Source organism: Myotis lucifugus, unplaced genomic scaffold, assembly GCF_000147115.1.
Source record: "Myotis lucifugus unplaced genomic scaffold, Myoluc2.0 scaffold_154, whole genome shotgun sequence".
NCBI lineage: Eukaryota > Metazoa > Chordata > Mammalia > Chiroptera > Vespertilionidae > Myotis > Myotis lucifugus.
In genome coordinates, this window is record NW_005871202.1 from 678,455 (window position 1) to 684,279 (window position 5,825).

The following is a 5,825-nucleotide window of genomic DNA, read 5'->3' on the forward strand; positions in this document are numbered from 1 at the left end:
TTCCTGTCATGCTGGTTGGTATGTTATGGAATGTCACTGTGGTTTTAACTTAGCTTTCCATAATGATGAGTGGCTTTGGTGATTTCCAGCTGTGTAATGGCCATTTGTATACCTTCTACTTTAAAGTCCTTGCTTTTCAAAAAATGAGTTAGTTATTGGAGATATGTGTATAACTCTGTATGAGTCCTTTATCAGATACATATTTTATGAATGTTTTCTTTTAGGCCAATGCTTGTCTATGTGCTATTTGTTTTATTATTATTATTTTTGAACTGTCTTTTCCCAAAATGTGGCAGATCTGTTACAGGTATCGGAATGGTGACCATCAAGGAAAACTGTCACTAAGGACTCCTTTTTAAAAAATAATTTCTTTCCCCTCACCCTGTATCCCCCCAGCTGCAGCCTGGATAAGGGCCACATGCCTATGTGTTTTTAAGAGCGTCTCTTAATTGGAAGAATTTTTAAACTTTTTGACAATCTAATTAATCACTTTTCCCTTTGCGGTTATTACTTTCAGGGACCTGATAAACCTTTTCTCTTCCTTAAGTCACAAAGCCATTCTCTTACACAAAGATTTTCCTTTAGGTGAGCTGTGTGGATTTAGCTTTTATACTGAGGAATATGCTTCACCTTGGATAAATCAGTTCACAGGTGTCTACTGAGCTCCTTTTCTCTGCATGGATGGCCTTTGCTGTGTCACCGCTGTAAAGTCATCCTCAGACAAATCACATGGCCCTGTGCCTTCGTGGTAAATCCAATGACTGTACAGAGTGCATCTATTTCTGAATTATCCATTGTTTTCTGTTAATTGATGTTTGATATTTATGCCAATGCCACATTGCTTTGATTATTCTAGACTTGTAGTAACTCACAAAATCAAACAGCTGCATTCTTATTTCTGTTCTGATTCTTCTGATCTTTTATATTCAAGTTTCTTGGCATTTCCATATACTTTAGAAGTCTTGTCAATTTGTATATTTAGAGAGTCTCTGGGATTATAGTTAAGATAACAGTGAATATATATATATATATATATACACATACACATATATATATATTATATATACACATACATATATACATATATACATATAAATTGGAGAATTGAAATCTTGATAAAATTGAGTCATACAGTATAGTCTGTGAATAATGTATATATCTCCATTTATTTAAACTTTCTTTCATTTTTCTCAGGAATATAAGAATGTCTTCCAGAAAATATAAGAATATTATTGAAATATTTTGTTATTATTTTATCATAAGAAATGTTGTCACTAGTTAGAAAAAAAAGAAACTCAACGTCAGTTTACAATATTATGGTATGAAGATGCTCTTACATTTAACAGCTCCCATTTTGATAAGAGTTGTGCTTTGCTCATACTTGAATTCAGGCTTCAGGTCTTCGTAACTCTATACAACTTTGAGCCTCTTGTAAGCCCTGTACAATTGGTCTGGATTCAAGGTCAATTGCCCGATTATTGTCACACCTGTTTGTTACCTTGTGGGAAGCGATCCAGGGCAAACCACTCTCTCTGTGTCTCTCTGATCCTTTCTTCAACTCGAAAATGGTGAGATGGTGGAGAGGTTGTCCAAACTTAAAGATGTAATAGAGGCAAAGTCTTGGAATAGTTATTTATTAGAGTGAAGCATCACTAAAGACCAACTGTTGTCATTATTATTTTCTTTCCTTTCCTTTCCTTCTGCCTGTCAGGTCCTTTTCTGCTTTAAAGGCTTCCTGTTCCCTTTGTCAATATACTCAGCTCCTTTCAGGGAAAATTTCTTTTCACCCTTCACATCACAGCTTCGACATTCCTTCCTGGGAAAAGCCGCCCAATCATTTTCTATAAGGGGAGCTCTCTGTTCTCCAGCTCATTAACTGGTTTGCTACCTCCAAAGAGATTCACATTTTACACACACACACACACACACACACACACACACACACACACACACACACACATTTTCTTTTCATTTTGCATATTTGTTTTTGATGCTTCTTGTAGACATTGGGGACAGCGCCCGCTCTGTCCACCTGTATCTCTACATGGTATGGTATGATACCTGTGTTATGTGGATACTCAGGTAAAGCTTATGAGATAAATTTTCAAGGAGAAATAGGATAATCTAATTTTAGAAAGTTTGAAAATGGTTTCTGAGTAGAATTTTCGACTTTTCGAGTTAAATGCTAAGAACTATATGTGAGCCCTAACTGGTTTGGCTCAGTGGATAGAGCATCGGCCTGCGGACTCAAGGGTCCCGGGTTCGATTCCAGTCAAGGGTATGTACCTTGGTTGCGGGCACATCCCCAGTGGGGAGTGTGCAGGAGGCAGCTGGTCGATGTTTCTCTCTCATCGATGTTTCTAACTGTCTATCCCTCTCCCTTCCTCTCTGTAAAAAAATCAATAAAATATATATTTTTTAAAAGAACTATATGTGAGGTCTTATTTTAAAATATCAACAAGGTTTTTTATAAGAAACATATAAATATAACTATTTCTATTCTTCACAGTAACCCATGACTTAGAGGTGAACCTAGAGAAGATTTCTAGGGTTTGTCATTTTGCCAATGAAAGGGTCCTCCTCCAGAATTCACTCCTGAAACAGTTCTTACAAAAGCATTTTTGTTTATTTGTTCCAAGCGATGTTCCGAGGAGTAATTATTTATTCATTCGACAAACACGTATCGACTTTGTTTTAGTGTGCTCAGCACTCTTTTGAGAGCTTAGAAAACATAACTGAACAGAAGAGAGTTCATGTTCTAGTGTTAGAAGGAGACTGGCATTTTTTTTAGAAGCTTGAAGGAAGTGACCAATCATTTGAAATTCATTTTCCATTCCTTCAGAGAGGATGCTCTGGCCAGGGGATAACTCAAAGTCTTCACACGGTCCGCATCTTCCCATCTCTATCTTCTTGCTTTCCCCGACAGAGCCGACATGGCCCTGTGCCATAGGCCACAGCCTGCACCCCTGCAGTGGCACCTCGGTATCTCTCCTTTGTCCCTTTTCTGCTTGACTGGCCCTTCACAGGCCAATTTCGTATTTGTCTCTGGATAAAAAAAATAGCTTAGGCTGTCATCTAGCAAAACAAATTAATTTTCTTCTTAATTTTCATAACAAGAACATATACAACATGCAATTTTACAGAAAAATGTTCTGACTTCTACCAGTTTAGGCCCTTAAACATGGGATTCTGATACACTGCGTTTCACATAAGATGCAGGGTGGGCAAAAGTAGGTTTGCAGCTGTGAGTACGTGACTGAGTATATGCTTGGATTCTCATTGAATGAATATTGTATTGTTTTCCATATAAAACAACCTACTTTCGCCCCACCCTGGATGTTGTGTTATCAAGCATATTTTTGACATGAGAAGATTGTTCCTTTGAGGCTGTTTTCAATGATACGAGCTTGAAAACTGGAAGACTTTGCCAGAGCCAGCGTCTTGCACTGCATATTTCAAACCTCGTTTCTCTCTGATCCTTAAACTTCTAGTTTTTGGATGTCATAGCACACTGTTTACGGTACTATGGGCCCGGTTTTGCATCTTCAAGCTGAAGAGTTAGCAGATTGGTGGTGGGAGTATTTAGTGAAACCCTTCTATTCCTCGCTGTTACAGATAACAATAACTATACACGGACGTAATCTGGAACCCCATAATTACATTCCACTATGCCTGAATTAAATCTATTTTCAGCTCAATTTCCTCTTAGCAAAATGCTTTAAATGGCCTTTTGGCCACTCTTAGGGGAAGGGAAGACAGAGTGGAAAGAAATAACACTCAAAGGAGATAATGATCAACATATCTTCCTCTAAAAAATAATTAATCACATGGCCATGCGAACACAGTTAGGACCGCCACTGGCTCTGGGAGGGGCTCACTTTAGAAGTGCAAGTTACTGAAATTTAAGAATCCTTAGCTCTATGATAAATCTATCTCTTGTGCATTGTTTTGGATATATTTATTCCCTGCTATTTCATCTAAGCAGTAAGAAACTGGCCCAGGATTTGGTTAGCTAAAATTTCCTTTTAGAGTAAGTCGATCAATACTTCAGTCTCCTTTTCCTGGAGACCCAAATGCAGAGTCAGGGAGGGAGGGAATTAGCACTTCCTGTTTATTTTATTCATTTTCTTTTCTCTGTCTTCCTTTCACCGAGATGTAGAAAACACACACACACTTGTTTTTATGGGGAGAGCTACCACCACAAGTTCCAGCCCCACGGAGTCTCCTGCATTAGGGAAGCGGGGGTTCCCCACTTTTCAATCATGAGATACAAAGCAAGGGATGTTTTCAAGGCAAGATCCTGCAGAAAGACCTTGACAAATACCCAGAGGCAATCTCAGGTAAAAGGAAGTGATGTGTTAGGTGGATGCCTTTATGATGGCCTTCAGGAGGCATGCTGCTCAGCTGTCATCTCCACACCCTTCGGTCCCTGCTCATTCAAGTTCCTGCATTTCTGATAATGACAGTCACAGGATAACTGTAAATGCAGGGCTCTCACCAACAGTCTCAAAATGGGTTTCAGTTTTTCTTCTTTTCACATAGTTTTGTTTCTCTAGTTTAGGATTTTTGCATCTATTTTCATGAGAGATAACCTCTAAATTCCTTTTGTTATAATGTCTTTCCTATGGTTTTTATAAGGCTTTTGATAGGTGGAATCCGCTAGTTAAGAAATGTTCGTTGTTTTTCTAGTTAGTGAAATGTGAAGGCTAGAATAAATGTTTGTGTTGTCCACAAATCTGTGTGTTCAATCCCAAGGCCCCAATGCGATGGCCTTTAGAGGTGTGCCCTGGGAGGTAATCGGGTCATTTACATTTGCTTACTATGTTCTAGGTTCAAAAAAACAGAAAGCTGGGGTATAGACGGGTATCTTTTTCTCTCCTGTATCTTCCATAATCTGTTATTGATTGGATACCTTTTTCCATGGAAATGTTACTTAATGAACATCATATTATGTAATTTTTGCCTCCAACTCAGTAAGATTTCAAAATTGTAGAAATGATCTAAGCTTCTGATATAATGTAAAAGACTGTAATACCTCACTCAACCTTAAGTCATTGAACACTTAAATAGATTTACTTATTTATAATAATAGCCTATCCCCACATAATTATTTAGATTAGACATATGTATATTCAGGCATATTATTAAGACATCTAAAACAACTCTCTCAAAAGAGTGATATTAAAATATGTGAAAAAAAAGACAGGCTAATAAAATATCCAAATTGCCCTTAAAATAAAGCTTTATGCCTTCAAATGAGAAATGATGAGTACTTTTTCTGAGCATGTATTTTAACATACAATATCTACTGTAGCCGTGACTGTTGAAAATTTAGCAGATACTAGTAAACACTGTATGCATTTCAGAAGTATGGATGAAAAATAAAAACAATGTATTCAGAATTTTATTCTTGACAGATAAAAGTATTCCTCTGAGTGGAAAAATTGTGTGATTAAGTATGAGAACTGTAAGGTTTAGTTATAACTGCAAAAATAAAGCTGATTTCTCTAACAATATGAACTAATTTTAATTATTTGGATGTATAATAACATTTTCAAGTCTCATGATCATCTTGGAAAATTTATCAATGATCAATATATTTTCCATCAGAATAACTTTACTTATTAATTTATTAGTGGTACCTATGGGAATAAAGTTTTCTTTAAAGAAATATTTCTGTAGTATTTTTTTCAATTTCCTTCTACAGTAAAGCTCTTTATTTTTAAAAATTTCTATCACCTTTATTGAAAGGTTGTTCATTTTCCAAGTCATCAAGGCATCCAGTAAGCAATAATGTGCATGATCTTATTTCCATCCAAATATAT

The 5,825-nt window shown here is 36.6% G+C and overlaps 1 non-coding gene across 1 annotated transcript; it reads right to left on the bottom strand.

Moving 5' to 3' along the window:
* Positions 1-270: 270 nt before the first annotated feature.
* LOC111827363 lies at positions 271-419 on the bottom strand. The gene has a single exon (XR_002830867.1). It is a non-coding gene; the product is annotated as a small nucleolar RNA SNORA16B/SNORA16A family (small nucleolar RNA).
* Between the last annotated feature and the right edge of the window lie 5,406 nt (positions 420-5,825).